We start from the raw sequence: 16,303 nt of genomic DNA, 5'->3' as shown, positions 1-16,303 counted from the left end.
GTTAACAAATGGACTCAGTCTTTGAAGAACTGGGGGAGAGAGGCCATAGTCACTCATAAAACACTGTTTTAATTTTTATAACTTCTATTTTTTACCATCATGTGATAATTCAATAAGGATGCAGGCTTGATGAGGTGGTATTTAGAGAGCTGGTTTACAGAAGGACTAAAAATGCTCCTTTTTTTTCTTCAAGATGACAGTGGTATTTATGGACTTATGGTATACTTTTTAGTACTCCTCTATCCCCCATCAATCAAAAGTAACCTATCAGATTCTTCATTAATATTTTGCAAATAGCACACTAAGCTTGATAACTGGTCTCTGTGTCAAAGCCACAGAGAGCTTTGAGGAGTTATTTTTTCTAAGATCCATTGCATGTATTTGGTGATTCAAATCTGGGGCTCAGTCAGTTCCTGGTACACAAAGACAAGGACTTTAAAATTTGCATAGTGGGTTTGTCTTGGCAACCCTAGTCTTTGTTGGAATTTTCATCCTTCCCCAGTAAGCACTACACCCTTTTCCTTTAAATAAGATCTTCTCGCAGAACCAGCTTAAGAGCACACTCTGCTCTTGCAGAGGACTCGGGTTCAGTTCCCAACATTCACATTAGGCACCTCATAATTGCAAGTATCTCTACTTTAAGGGATCTGATGCCCTCTTTTGGCCTCCTTTGGCACTGCACTCATCACATGCACATGCAAAAGAAAGAGATAGAGAAAAGAGAGAGACAGAGAGACAGACACACACAGAAAGACAGAGACACAGAGAGAGGAGATTATAAATATGTTGTTATAAGCATTATTGAAATTCCATGTTACCTTGTTTATAAAATGACTATGGCCGTCTCACTGAATGATTCTTTGATTTCATGGATTAAATGTCTGCAATTTTACACAAGAGAAAAGGCACCTGCATCTATCTAAAAAGTTCAGGGTTTAGATTCTGACTCTAATGGGTTAGAAGCCTCTTGGAATCCCTTCCTTCACAGTCTTCTGTCAGGACTTGGGCCATTTGCATGGGTAAGGGTGAAGTGGTCTTTGGGACATCCGCTTTCTCAGATTGCTAGGCACTCTTACTTAAACCCATAAATTAACTGTCAATGGGCGTTGTAATGCCATTAGCAGGATGGGGTGAAGTCAGTCACAAATGATATGAGGTTTCCAAGGGGAAACTTCTAAATGCAAATTGTGTGTGGCCAGTGCTTCAACCCTTATTTCATCTCTTCAGTCTCAATGATGCACAAATGGCATTTCTCCTTATTCAAATGCATTGACACAGGAGTTTTGATTCATCCTCCCCTATTTGACTAAATATACTGAAGAGGGAATCTATAGATTTCTCTGGTCCCATTCACATGACTAAATTGCAACCGTATTATACTCTAGAAAACATCTAGAAAAAAATCTCTTTAATTACAGTTCTAATGTGAAGGTCTTTAAGTTGTCACATAAGCACCCCCCCACCTCCCAGACACACCACACACACCAACACTTTATGTGCTGTGAGCCAAGCTGATCCTTCCTGGATACTGATGATCCCTGCCTGAATTGACTGATGGTCAATTGACTGGTGGTCATTTGGGGAGATTTTGGAGCTATTTGCAGCTGAAGCAACAGGAGTTTCTGACAGAAGTCTCTTACTGCCATCCAGTGGCCACAGCTAGGATTTGGGGATAGGAGCTTAGCTACTGGTTTGGAAAACGGGCCTTAGATAGCAGGATGAAAGAAACTTGGTTCTATGTTGTTGTGAAAGACTTTGTGAACTTTAAGAGGGCAGTGGTATAGGCAGTGGTCATGCCCATAAAGGTCTTCTTCTGGTTTTAGAAGGGACTTGGCCCATCTTCAATTCACTTTGGGGTTGGATTTCATGAATTCATAAAGTGAACCATGAACAGACATCAAACATTCATTCAGTGGGATTTGAGAAAGGAAAAGATGGATAAGACTGTCTCCTCCAGGGGGTTGAACTGTGACTTAAAACTAACTTATTCATCAGGGAAACCTCAGAGACTAAATACAGCTCCAGGTTCTACTCGGCTGATCGGATCTGGCTCCACCTATACAGGTGGCAAGTGGACTTGGAGCCAAAGGTCTTTCTCTGTTTAGAGTTTCCTTCTGGATTTGGATTTGTTTATCTAATGCCTGAAGCAACTATTTTTTCTAACATTGTAGAGACAGAAAATTATTTCAGCCTAGGTTTCCTGTTTGTACATTTATGTATGATTTAACCAAATATTTTAACATGGGTTCAAAAGTACCATATTCTGTGAAGTTTAAATCTACAATGAAGATCCTTAAACTGAAATTTGGGCTTATTAACATTCCTATTAACTGTATTCTTGTCCCCAGAAATCCAGCATTCTGTGTTCAAGATAGGAACCCGAATTTTAGTCAATGATTACTTTATGTCAGCAGAACATTTAGTGTAAAACCCAACAATGCCAATGTTCATCTCAGCAAGATGAACGAAACTAGCCTGGCCACTTTTAGGACAACTAAAACATTCTTACACTAAGATACAGAAAAACATTCTAAAGAAAGTTATGGGCTCATTAAACTGAGCTTTATTAATGGATAAAGGGAAGATAATTTAGAAGATCAGATAGATGATAAGCCTTGGAGAAGTAGCCAAGCATGCCCTATAGGCAGTATACCAGTCCACTAGGCAGCACAGATGGGGAGGGCATGCTACTATGCAGACAGAAAACTGCAGTATGCACCCTCACATGGAAGCAGTGGATGCTGCACAACATGCCCAGGATACTGTTGGCAGACGACAGAGATGGATTACTAGATACTTAAGATCTCCTTGAATGAATGGAAATTTCCCAATAAAAACCACAACTTCCACCTATGTATATCTTAACCATCAAGCCTTGGTGCATAGATAAAAATAGATAAAGAAGCCTATTTAGCTCAATTTGTTTCCACACTGGAAGGAGGAATGGACATTTCATTAAAATAAGCCTCACCAAGATCCTATGCCAACAAAGTCTTGTGGTGTAACACACAATGGGTAGCTACTTTCACAAGTGTCTTGGGCAATTGACAGAGGTTTGGCCCTTCAGGTATGCATGTAGGGTTCATGCCAATGGAAAGGTCAAGGAATACTATTGCAACCATGGAGTTTTTGGTAATATTAATAGAACTTGAAGTTGAAATTGCTTTTTTTTGAAAAACAATAAAACACTTTTCTAAAACATTAGATTTACAGAAGTTTCAAGAAAAGCCATACAAAATTATCACAAGCTTTCCTCTTCTCCCTCCTCCTTCCCTTTTTCTATCTTTTTAAAGGGTAGTGCTGAGAATCTACACTTGACAGCTAAGTCACAGTGTTTATTTAATGTTCCCATTTCAGTCCAGACAATCAAGCCTGTCCATATAGCATCTAAAGTTGGACTTGGATAGAGCATATACTAAAACTTTGATTAACTGCTTTTATCAAATGTAATTAGGCCCCATAAGCAGGGAGAGAAAGATGGAGAAGTGAGGCAAAGCAGAGAGTCACTGCAACAAACCAGATAGTACTTCCAGTCTCTTCTCATGCTTTACAATGCAACAGCAAACCAGGACAAGACAGAGATTTGCTAATGTGTGGGATTTTCATCTGTAGTGTTTTTAAGACTGTGTTTAAATGCAAACAACCAAAGGAAGAAGCTCTGGTAGAAGAGAAGTGATGCACACTTGGTGATCTGATCAACTTAAACATTATCTATACCACACAGCCCAGTCTACGCTTTCACTGTTTCTATGGCTTGGGCTTCAGTGGTCTCCCACAGTTCAGTTACATCATTTACTGACAGATCATCTGGATTAGGAACATTGAGCAAAGCCTGAATTGATAGTGGAATTGTATGGATCTGCAATGCTGGGGACCACTTATCATTCAAAAATATCTGGACATATTCTTCCAAACCTGACTACATTAAGAAGATTAATGTTGTTCATGTGCCATACTTTAGGTGCTTTCACTGGGTATTCTTCTAGATGCAATAGTTTAAGTTTAAATGTCCCTCCCTCAAAGGGGGAATCCTGGGATCCACAATGACCACATGAAAATAACTGGGTGTTGTTTTCATCTGGTTCTGCTTTAATGATAGGAACTATTTCTTGGGTCTCCTTGATGTTCCTGCAGGGCGGCCTGGCACAAGTTCACAAGTTCAGATCACAAGTTCAGCCTCTGCTCTTGTCTCCAGCTCACTTGGACTCATGCACAGTCATTGATTTGCTTTTTGATGTACTACATGTGCAATTGATGAGGTTACTTCATTGAGATTATTTTTAAAAGCTAAACTCTTTTTTTTTTTTGTTCTAAGGACAGCATTTAATTGGGGCTGGCTTACAGGTTCAGAGGTTCAGTCCATTATCATCAAGGCGGGAATGTGACAGCATCCAGGCAGGCATGGAGCTGGAGGAGCTGAGAGTTCCTCCTTCCTCCCCCATCCCCACCCCCCAAGGCAGCCAGGAGAAGAGTTGCTTCCAGGCAGCTAGGACAGGGGGTCTTAAAGCCCATGCTCATTGTAGCACACCTACTCCAACAAAGCCACACCAACTCCAACAAGGCCACACCTACTCCAACAAGGCCACACCTCCTAGTAGTGTCCCTCCTCCGGCCAAGCATATTCAAACCATCATACAGAGCCTAAAAGCTAAACTCTTAATAACATCGATAATCATCAAATGCAGGAGCATCTAAAGCTGATACGGCAGGAGAGACTCTCCATTTAGCTAACCATGACTTGCTTTTTCTACTGAATTAATCTATGGGCACCTTCCTGAAGTGCCCATTGCAGTGGCAGAAGAAGGAAACATGCTTGCTAAGCTGGTGGAGGGTTACAGACAAGTTTGTACTGAAATCTTCCGATAAATGGAATGTTTCTTTAAAGGTGTAAACACAACTCTTTAGTGATACAGATGACCTGAATAGTTGTGCTTTATTTTATTTTGCAAATAAATGAAAACTATAAAAGAAGGCACATGACTGAGCAACTTAACTTTAGCCTGCTTTGACCAAGAATAGGGCAAATGTGGGAATGGAGTTTGTAAAATCTAGAATGTAAGCTCAATGCTTTTTAGCTTTTAAGGCTAGGAGGAGGTTTGGATGTTTTTGACTCTGGAGGAAGACAAGATCAGTGGCATTTACAGTGCGCTGAATTATCCTCAGATTTTTTTTTTTATTGATAGTTAAGAACCAGATTTGATATGTCTGTTCTGACAGAAAGATCTATCAGAAGTTTGTTAGGGCATTCCTTAATGTCATGATCCCTTGCATAGATCTTTGTGGTTCATTCATATCCCACACACAGCCTGGTCCTGTGTGGAGGCAGAGTCCTTAGGAGTCTCAATTGTCAGTATACTTTGGGATTCTGGTGTGTTTGTTTTGTCTTTTCTTGCTATGAAGACTTTGTCTTCAATACACAAGTAAAAGCTTCACCTGGATGTAATATATAGAATTTGTAAACCCTAAATATCCAAGCTAGGTATGCATGTGTAAAAGATGTCTTGTCTGAAGAAGGTAGAGATTGCCACACAAGTTCTTGCAAAGCACATGGATGAGGATTATTCCCTGATCAGAGCCAATAATGTGCAGGGCCAGATTGCTTTTGGATAGAACTGTTATAGATGCTTAGCCAAGCAGAGCATTAGGCTAGGAAAATTAAAACTAGCATAATCTTTACATATGTCCAGTACAAATGTAAATTGATAAGCCACACTGAAATTCAATTTGCGGAGTCATCAACAAAGCACAAACTACTATAGGGCCTACCTTTGCAATGCCCCAGTGTGACCCCGAAGGTCGGAAGGTCAACATAGCACAGAGATAACTGCACATTGGGGTTTACTGCTATATAACAACCAAGAAGTCCAGTCAAGATGTCCATTACATTGACAGAAGACCAGAGAAAAAACATGTGATATATGGACACTGTGGAGTTTTATTCAGCCAAAAGGAAAAAGGAAATGATGTTATTTGAAGGAAAGGATGAAATTAAAAATTACCATGTTAAATTAATTTAAGCTCAGAGATACAAATAGTATATGTTTTCTATTATATGTGATATCTAAGTTTTTTCCTAAATATTTTGCATTTCACATGTTTTATGGTCATTTCTTTTATTTCCTTTTTTCATACAGAAGTTGCTGATAAATATACTAAGAGGTATCTGTTTCTGAGGTTCTTCATTTTTATTCATTTTTCTTTTTGCCCTTCAAACTGCATACTTTTAAGTTTGCCGATTGTTTCTGTTTCCATTTCAAATCTATTATTGAGTCCCTCTAGTGAAATTTTATTTTATGATTATTGCCCATTAACTCAGATGTTTCCATTTTCTTCTTTCTTATAAATTTTCTTTTATTGATGTCATTCACCTAAATGCATTTTTCATTGCTATAAATGAATGCCAGGATTTAGGAGAACTTACAAAGAAAAAGTAGTTCATTTAGCTCTTTGTTACAGAAATCCAGGGACATAACACTGACATCTGTGATGGGGGGCTATAAACCATGGCATAGGTAGAACATGCTTGCAGACCTGGACCTGCCGTCTTCCCTTTACTATGGCCCCAATGCTATGCGGGCTCCATACCTGGGAGAACCTAACTACCTCTCTAGTATTGTACCTGCAAACAATATTAACACTGGATTTTAGGAATTGAGTTTTATCGTAGGGCTTGTCAGGGAAAATACCTGGATCACACCATCATGTGCCCTATGAACTAAAGCAGTTATACCTTTCTTTATCTTTAATTATGGCTTCCTTCAGTCCCTTAAACATGCTGATTGTCTGCTTGGAAGTAACCAACATCTGTACCTTCTCAGGTTTCAGTCTTTGTGCTAGCTACCTTCTTCCACAGCTTTGTGTGTTTGGTCCTTTATTACAGCCGTTCTCAACCTGTGTGTCATGACCCCCTTGGGGGTTGCACATTACATATTTTTACATTACAATACATAACAGTAGCAAAATTACAGTTATGAAGTAGCAACTAAATGATTTTATGGCTGGGCGTCACCACAACCTGAGGAGCTATATTAAAGAATCACAGCATTAGGAGAGTTGAGAAACACCACTTTATTGTTTTGTTATACTTTGTTAAAGACTGACCATAGTAGTTAATATGGTACTTATGGGTATGATTTAACTTCCCATTCTCGGGGGCTTATCTTTGTTGTTTTCTTTTTCAATTGTTTTGAGCTGTGTCTGATCCATGTTAATGAGCTCTGTTTATCCCCACAACGTGAAGACTTTGATATGTTTACTGGGAAAGCCAAGTCTTGGCTTTGTATAGGTCTTGGTAAGGATAACAGTTTTAGCAATGGCTTTATTGACTATCTCTCTTCTTCTACTTGTTCAGTTGTCTCCTTTATCAGAAATCACCCCTGCAACCTGTTAGATTTCAGTCATACCAGGCAGACTTTTCTAATTGTCTTTAAAAAAAATCTCCCAGGAAGATCACTGTTCAACAGTCTGTCAAGGATAGATGTCAGGGATGATGACTGACTTGCTTTTGATGGGCCTTTCCTGGTTAGAACAGGAAAACAGGGTAAACCTTGATGGGGAAAGGTAGCAAGGGAGCTCTGGCAGTGTGACCTCTCTGCCTAGGGTGAAGGATCCATTAGGTTGAGCTTGGAAGGGGAAGTCAGGCTATAGCACAAATAACAGGCTCTGGTTCTTACTAAATTCCAGTCAATTGCTTTCTTCATTCTTTGTTTATCTTTAAAAGCAATTTCAAGATAGCTTTTATATGTCTATTTAAAAACAATTTACTTAAGATAATCTGTATTTGTGAGTGAGGGCAGGGAGGTATATTCCTTGAGTCCTTCAGAATGTCACCTTTGGGTGTTTTGTCCCTTCCATCTTCCCCCATTCTGTCTACATTTCAGTTTGGAAAGTTCTTTGTTATTTTTATTGACCTACGTGTAATCTCACTGTTTCTTTCTTCATCCACGCCCCAGCATTGCAGAGCCCATCAAAGGCCTTCCTTGCTCCTCCACCAGTGTTCTCAATTTTGAGAATTTCCTCTTTTTTTTTTTTTTTGTTCTTAGAGTTTCCATCTCTGATTGCATTACTCATTTGTTCTTGCATGCTCTCCACTCCTTTTTTTCCATTAAGGCCTCTAGCATATTAATCATAGTTATTTTTACAGCCCCTTCGGATAATTTCAAAATCTTAGCAGCATCTGAGTATAGTTCAGATAGTTACTTTGCCTCTTTGGACTGGAGTTTTGCTACCTTTTTAGCATGCTTTGCTTTGGAGTTTATGCTTGAAAGTTTCACATTAAGTATTAAGAAGGAGAAACTGAGCTAAATGGGTCTTCAGGTGCACACTATTTTAATTGTGATGGAGATTGTGTGGCAGTTAAGGGTTATTGTGGCCCCACAGCCCAGTCTCACGATTTCCTTATCTTGTCTTCTTGTCTTTGTTGATTTAAATCTAGCACTAGCTGGCCTGGAATTAGCTATGTAGAGCAGGCTAGACTTAGATTTATAGACCTCTGCCTATATAGTGCTGGGCATGTGCTGCTACACGTGACTTGGGGAAATCATTCTTTAATCCTGTGGAAATCAATATGGGACAATACCAGATATCCTGCTCTAGCCTCAACATGCCCATGAAGGAACATGCATACCCACATACTCACACAAATTATGTACATGGCCATCTTCAATAGCACACTGACTTCATTCTTTGTTAGGCCTATGTTTCTGGGCTATGATCTTCATGGGTGTTTATTAGCTGTCCTTGTCCTCTTCAGTGAAATGAGCTCAACAGTGACAGGGCAAGAGAAAGGCACTTATGTTGTAGGGGATAAGGCTCCAGGGAAGGTTTACTTTCCCCTGTCGAATAGGACAGATTTTGTGGAGAATATTTGAAGCATTATTAATTATCTCTAGGTTTGCTCTTTCTTTTTTGATGTGTATGGATAGGTTTGTGCGTGTGTGTGTGTGTGTGTGTGTGTGTGTGTGTGTGTGTGTGTGTGTGCATGTGCATGTATGTGTGTTCCTCTGTGGTGTGTTCATCCATGTGGAGGCCAGAGTCTGATGTCATCAGATCACTTCCTGTACCCCTCCCCCCCTTTTTTGAGACAGAGTTTTTCACTGAGCCTGGAGCTCACTGATTTGTAGGAAGCCTCATGAATCCATCTGTGTCTATTTAGTTCTCTCGTGATGGAATTATAAGAGCTTACCTTTTCATATAGGTTACTGAAATTAAGATTTTTAGTGTTCATTCTTGTGTGACACTCACTTTACCAACTGAGCTATCTCCCCAGCAACTAGTCATGCTCTTTCTTTACAAATGCCAGGAAAAGAGCTTCCTTAGTTCTTTACTGCCAAAAGAATGTGAGTTGCTAGGAGCTAAAGCCCAGGGAAGGGTTACAGGATGACTATCAGAGGAATTCTTCTCTTACAGCAGTGTTTATCAACCTTCCTAACACTGTGACCCTTTAATACAGTTCCTCATGCTGTTTGAACCATAACCATAAAATTATATTCATTGCTATTTTATAACTATAATTTTGCTACTCTTAATCATAATGCAAATATCTATGTTTTTCCTATAATCTAAGGCAACCCCTGTGAAAGAACCATTGGACCCCCAAAGGGGTCATGACCCACAGATTGAGAACCACTGTCTTACAGTCTATGCTGATCAGATGGTGATTTTCTCTGCAGTCTCAAGATATTAGTAAACAATCTCGTCAGTATAATGCAATACCTGAGGCAACTGACTTATGAAAGGGAAGATTTACTTTAGCTCACAGTTTTGAGGCTCTGGTTCATGATGGAAGGGTTCTGTTGATTTTGACATCAGCAAGGCAGCATGTGTTCATCATGATGGAAGAAAAGTGTTGGTCTCAAGAGCCAGGAAGCAAAGCAAGAGAAGCGGAAATTACAGAATTCTATACCTCCCCTTGAGGGCATACCTCTAATGATCAGACTCCCAAGTAGACCTCACTTCCTAAAGAATATGGCCTCCCATTTTTACAAGCACAGCAATGAGCCTTCAGTTTCTAACCTCTGAGAGACACTTGCAGAAACCACAGCTTTCAGTTTTCTGATACCTGAGAAAAACTCTCAGGGTTTAGTCTAGGCTTTTCTTATTGTAAAGATAAAATGTTGACTTTGTGTCAGAGGATCTGGAAGACATGTTTTGATGGGCGGACTGTGGGGATGTAGTTCTGTATTCTCTAATGTCTAGGGTGAATGCCTCACTCTCTGAGGACGCTTCCTTTCAGTTCCGTTCTTTTGTCTGGAGGTGGGTGACAGAGTTATTTATGCTAGCATTTGCCTCCATAGTCCAAAGAGCAGAGTTTGAAGAATGTTTTTATTTCTTCAGATATGTTTGACGCAATGTTTCACCTGGCTTTTTGACAGTTTCTCCATCTGTAACTAAGGTAACTTTTATTTCAAGGGGAGGATTGCATATACATGTAATCAATGATATGTGCAACACACACACACACACACACACACACACACACACACACACACATATATGACATTGCTTCATAAAAAGAAATTCCTAATGAGTATTGATTACTATTAATTTTACAGAGGGGTGTGTGTGTGTGTGTGTGTGTGTGTGTGTGTGTATGTGTGTGTGTGTGTTTCTTTCTTAGTGTGAGAGTATTAGTATGTTTGTAAGAATCCTTACTTCTTTAGAATTTAGAGTCCAGGAAGGTTGGCAGCTGATGTAAGTCACAGGAGCTTTCAAGTCATGAGGCCAGGCTATAGAAATGAGTGTTCTAAGGGACATGCCACACCTTTGTCCCTGACAACATGGGCTAAAGTCCATTATTCTGTTGGAATTACTTTGTGTTTGAAGAATTATCTTCATGGATAGTTTATAGATTCTGGAAAAGTCCCCATAAAAATAAGACTTTGATCCACAAGTGTTTTGTTTTTCCTTTTAGAAACAAAACAAAGAAAAAAAAAGATTATCAACATAAAAATAAAACAGAAAAAAAACCACAGAACTGCAAATTAACAATTTTGAGGTGCTTTGAGGACCCATCCTCCTCATTGCTATGATTAAACACAAGTATATCACTATGACTGGAAACTATAACCAGGTCCCTGAGGAGCAATGATGATGTCCTATGAAGAAAGGTTGGAGAATTCATGGCTCTGAGCTGACTGGTTTCTTGTTGTAAATTCCAGGACTGCCTAGAATCAAACATGAAGTTGAAGGGTTCGTCTTCATCGGGCCCTGATCTTAGTGCTTAACTCATTGGTTCTGTCCAGTCTTTAGCTCTACAGCTGTTAGCCTGCTCAATAACAAGATCTCCAAAGTGCTCATAGGCATATGGAAAGCTGTGAAAGATTCATGTTACATCTATAGAGTATATTTTTTGGCTAAATTCAGAGTAAATGGAGGTATGCCATGGTTAATACTTATTGTCAAACTGATCACATTATGAGCCCACTTTGCACACTAATAAAGTACACCTCTGAAGGTGTCTGTGAGAGCATCAACAGAGACAAGAGCATAATCAATAGTTCCATGCTATGGTACCTTCAGATTTAAACAGACTATTGGCAGTTGGGGAACTGTGGCAAGTGGAGTCTCATTGAAGAAAGTAGATGGCTGTATGTGTGCCCTAGAAAATAAGATATTGGCCCTGACTCCATAGACATCCACTGCAATGGTGTTCTCTCTTACCTCATGGCCATACGAATGAAGGCAATGAACTGTGGCCACTAAAAATGAGTCCAATTAAACTTCCTTTAATTTTTTTAAAAAATGTATTTGGTTATAGTAATGAAAAGTCTGGCTAAAACAAGAAGTTATCTGGTCCATGAATATGACTGATTGGATTCTTGTCTTTAGAGCACAACCTGTTGGTCACAACCCCATTGGCAAACTTCCATCTCCAAAAATATTTATATCACAATTCATAATAGTAGCAAAAATACAGTTTTGAAGTAGCTAGAAAATAATCTTGTGGTTGGGGGAGTCCACAACAGGAGGAACTGTATTAAAGGTTCACAGCATTATGAAGGTTGAGACCATTGGTCTGTAGAGTCTGAAGGAAACATGAAAACAAAACAAACAAACAAACAAACAAAACCCCACCTCATGGCAGCGGGGATCTGGTTGCAGAAGGTTTTGGAGTTCAGGGCTAGCCATAGCTGTGTGAGAAATAGGGGATCTCATTATCTCAAAAGAACAGCAGCAGCAGATTATTTCTGGATCTAGCTTCTTGATCATTCTAGAAGAACTTCCATGCTCTTCCTCCTCTTCTGGTTTGTGAAATGAAAGCCTCAGGACTGTGGGAAGCCACTGTGACAGTGCTCCTGGATGATTGTCTGGTAGAATGCAAACTTATGAACCACTGGTTGAAGAAAATCCCGGGGACTTTGAGTATCACTCAATAACCGTTATTAGGTGAACTCTGTAAGTGTTAAGGCTGTTGCTGAAGCTATCATTACATTTACATACAGAGGGTAGAGAAAGAAACCACCCCATGGATCGCTGAAACAGCCTATTCTAAATTGTGACCTCATGCCAAGACTGAAGCTACAGATTTATGGTCCCCAATTTAATGGCTTTTTATATTTATTGTCCCTTTCCCACCCTTTAGTTTCAGCTAGCTAAAATAAAATGAAGTGTTTAAATGTATGAAACTACCACTGAGTTATTTGATATATCGTAATTCCACTCAATCACAGCATCTCTGCATTTCATAATTTCTTGTATTTCAGGGCACTAAGTAATTCTGTTGGGCACTTGGTAGTGATCATCTCAATATATCCTCTAGTTGATGATTTAAAGAGACAGTGATAAAAAGGGAAGGCATATATAGACATCAAGCAGTTATTGAAAATACAAAATGTTATCCACAGCTCTGTTTGCAGATTCAGCCATTTGGGAGTCTCCAGAGGTCACCTCTTCATCTGGATTCAGATGATAGTCTTATGGGACTATGAATCTATTCAGTTCCATCTATGGCTCCAACCATGCCAATGAGATGAGTTGGACAGTTAAAGGTATTTGACTAAGGGAGAGGACTTGGAGCCAAAGTAAACTGCCAAAATGAGGCTAAATTTAACTTTGCACCAAAGCAGATGTAAATCTCGCTGGGGTTCTCCCCCAGCAGCTAAGAACATAACAAAACTTCTGCACCCACAGCAGCATCAGAAAAGGTTGAAGCCAGGGTGAGGTTTGTGACCTGTTTCCTCTCAGCTAAGGGCTGACACTAGTTCCAGTAAATGCTGACTGCGACTTCAAGAAATCTGACTTGTTTAACACTGGGCAAAAAAAAAAGTGTTCTCAAGCAAAACCCTTCCGTTCTACAATGTGAAAGTTTACAGCTGCATGTGAATCAAAGAACATGCCAGTCTGTGTCAGCCACCCTGTCACCTCAGATGCTCCAGAGAGCCTCTGAACACTGCCAAGGACAGACAGAGGAATTCTCTTTCCCAAGTTTTTTTTCCTACATAGTGAAATATCTGCATAAAGTGACTCAATCGAAAGGGAGCTGAGTGTCTGTTGTTATGAAATCTTAACATTCTTCCACAGTGGGGGAACAAAGGAAAATAAAGCAAAGAGGCGGGACCTTTTAAAATTTTATAAACAAGCAAAAAAATAGGTTTTTGTTTTGTTTTGTTCTGTTTCTGAAAACATTTTCCTTAAGTGTCCAAGACTCTGCAACTGTTAGGAACTACATTTTGGTTGTGATATTAAGTTTGGGGGGAGGTGTGATTTTAAGAAGTGATCCTTGGTTGGTGCTTGATTTCTCTTGTTTAATGTTTGTAAAAATAATTGCACAAAATAGCTTTAAAAATATTTCCACATGTCTCTGCCAAGAATCTCAGAGCAACTTTTCCCACTGTAGTTATAAAGGTCTTTCTTTGGGGCTGACAAACTTCCTCAGTTGCCTAATGGCAGGGATATGAGTCCAGACAAACATAAGACTTTTGAGATGCGTTGGTTTATATGACTTTGCCATTGACCTAAAAATGAATAAAGAATATAGTACACTGCTTATATATATAGTTCTTATCCTACAAGAGATGTCTATATAATATAGAAATAGTTATACACAGAAGTTTCATCGTAGACAATGCTTTAATATGAACCTGGGGCCAAGAATCAATATATCTATATCTATATCTATATCTATATCTATATCTATATCTATATCTATATCTATATCTATATCTATATCTATATCTAGACACAAATATCTTGTATTCTGTTAAAAGTAAATACCATCTTCATTCAGTTCTCTGAACATTGGAGGCTTTGCACTCCCCATCCCCCAGAACTGCTGATACTCATATTGACTTTGGGCTTTGAGCTAAAGGGCAATAGCTCTAGCCTATCAACTAAGGAAGCAACCTCAGTTGGGACAACCAGAAACCCAGAGGAAAGGCACGCCTGTTCTCCAAGGGAAAACCAGATGGCAAATGGCATCATGGGCCTTCTCCCATGGCCATCGTCTGTCCTTTCCGCCTTGTGCATTATTCAGATATAGGCGGTCCCCAACTTGTAAGTTCACCAAGTTCATTTATCAAGGACTCAGAACATAACGTCCCATGAAATCAGTATTGTGCTGGTGGTTTCTAAGGCTGATGATTCCCTTTTCTTCTGCCTCAGCCCCTCCCTTTTTCTCGTACCGACCATGCCCACTTCTCTGCCTCCCATCCTGTGTTTCTCATAGCTTGCCTCTGTATCCCTGATCTCAGCCATTTCACTGAGTTCAGTGACTGAAGAAATGGACTCAGTTCAAGTCGAGGGTGATCATGATAGCTCTTCCTTGGTAGCAATGATTTATTAAGTACCGAGCTAAGGGAACTTGGAACCGGTGGGGAAGTGGTGGTGGGGAATACACCCACCTTCTCCAGTGTGAAGCTGTGAGGTTGTGAACCCTTTGCTGTCAGAGTCTTCTGTGTGAGGACCCTGGCTTATCATGAGGAAGAATAAAACCGATAGGCCAAGAGCAATAAAGATAAGAGAGGAAGGACAGGGAGTGTGCTGCCTACGCTGGACCCAGGGTTCTCATGCCTGAGGACCAGCGCTGGGTTAAATCTTGGTTTTCAATGTCCATTCTTTTTAACCCTTTCAGCACAGATACCCCAGGTGGGGTCAAAACCAAAGCAAACTTATCTCCCTCTCTCTATTTTTTTTCTAAAGTGTATTTTTCATGACATTTCTGCCTCTCAAGTTCTTGTGCTAAGAAATACTGGTTCAGCTTGTAGTGATGTCAGAGGCTAATACTGAGAAGCCTACCTTGTGCACAGTATAAGAAAGGTCTTGAGTTTAACAACATCAATATCAGAGGTGGTTGAGAAGGAGCTCAAACCTGGACTCTGCTCTTTCTGTTACTATAACTGGAATATTAACTATTTTCTCAGATAGGAATGCCCAGATCCATGGCGCTTCTCACCGTTGGGGATCTCAGCCCAAGTAAAGGTTCCACAAAGATCTTCAGCGGCCTTCTGGCAGACCACTCACAGCACAGCATGCGAGAAGGGCATGTGGAATTGTGTAAATGACTGAAGTGGCCACAGCTGTCATCATCTGCTGAGGTCGTCCAGGGCAGACTCACCCATTTGTACTTTTCTGTTTCTTCATGTCTGAGTCATCTCAATGCTAGAAATATGTTTTTAAAAAAGTATTGCTCAAAATTGCAATTACTTTGTGGTAAGGGTGATGGCGAGTGTCTAATAGACTCTTATTAGATTGGTACATCTTGGTCATTTCTTTAAGATGATGCATTCTCCAGGGTCCTAAGACATTTGCCACCTTCTAAAAGAACTCATGATAATTTTAACCACGGGTGGTTATGGTGTATGTATAGGACACGTGTGTATATTCCCTCACTTTGTGAACCATTCTCCATGTTTCTTAGTGTAACCACAGAGAAAATAACACAGTTTTATCACTGTTCTGCTTCTTTATGTGTGGGATGCTTTATTTCTTTGGTAGCTATACTAATTTCTTTAGAAAGACCTCTGAGGATCTAACTCTGGCTGTTAGGCAGCAAGTGCATGTAACAAACCACCCTGATGATCCTGAAATGGATAATAAGACATAAGATCTCTGCTTATGCAGTAAAGCTCGTGTAATAAAGAATAAAAGTTTAAAAGAAAATAGAAAAGAACTATAAAACATTTGTTTTGTGTTTGATGCTCAGCTATACTCTAGCCATTCAGGAGTTAGCAGAGTGATTCACAATAAATTCGTAGCTTGGTGGAGAGTTTGCCACATAGCTACAGGCCGTCAACAGTTCTATTCTATGTTGAGTACACGGTATCTCACTCTGACTTACCTGCGATGACATGTGAAGTGCAATTCG

General features: G+C 39.8%; 1 pseudogene; it reads right to left on the bottom strand.

Annotated features, from left to right (window-relative positions):
- Window positions 1-3,747: 3,747 nt before the first annotated feature.
- LOC148001019 (ubiquitin-conjugating enzyme E2 N pseudogene) lies at window positions 3,748-6,804 on the bottom strand (annotated as a pseudogene).
- Window positions 6,805-16,303: the final 9,499 nt, after the last annotated feature.

The sequence above is a fragment of the Rattus norvegicus genome, chromosome 15 (assembly GCF_021556685.1).
Source record: "Rattus norvegicus strain SHRSP/BbbUtx chromosome 15, alternate assembly SHRSP_T2T, whole genome shotgun sequence".
Lineage (NCBI taxonomy): Eukaryota > Metazoa > Chordata > Mammalia > Rodentia > Muridae > Rattus > Rattus norvegicus.
Note: the sequence above shows the minus strand (reverse complement) of the source record. Positions and strands in the feature narration are given on the sequence as shown.